Raw genomic sequence first — 620 nt, 5'->3', positions numbered from 1 at the left:
CGTAGCAAAAATTTAGTCGTCGTTCTTACGTATACTGTCTTCACCGTGTTCCCCTTCCAATCTCCCGAGGGCCACACCGATCCACGTGTACGCTCTTTATTTCTAACCTAACGCGAACGGCTCCTACGGTGACTATATTACGTGCGTTGTTTTTCTTAAAAAATCAAAATTTAAGCAGTCAAAGTGGTAAAAAAATGCTCCTGAAAAGGAAAGTAAATAAAAAACAACGTTTAGGGGAGGTTGGAACGAGAAAAATCAATGTCGAAGAAACGTGTCCTAAATGTCAGCGCCGAATCCATCGTCAATGGACCGATCTACGTGATCGGAATGTAGGGGTTGGTACCACCTTGACACAGACGAGCGGCCACGGGGCGCTAACTAACGCCATAATCAAGTAAGCAGTTTAGTCGAGCGATCCGGTTACGCCGACTTAGCCTTACGTATCGACGAGGCGTCACTGATTGGTTTACAGATCTGCTGAGCCGAACTCAGACGCTCAAAGGCCTCTCTAGTTAGCCAGAGACTCCCAGAACGAACCACCTTTACCCCATCCCTTTTATTCTCTCTCTCTCCCTCTCTCTCTCTCTCTTCCGCTCTCTGTCGCGCGCGCGCGACCCTTT

This window comes from Bombus impatiens, unplaced genomic scaffold (assembly GCF_000188095.3).
Source record: "Bombus impatiens unplaced genomic scaffold, BIMP_2.2 scf_0020, whole genome shotgun sequence".
NCBI classification, from domain to species: Eukaryota; Metazoa; Arthropoda; class Insecta; order Hymenoptera; family Apidae; genus Bombus; species Bombus impatiens.
Note: the sequence above shows the minus strand (reverse complement) of the source record.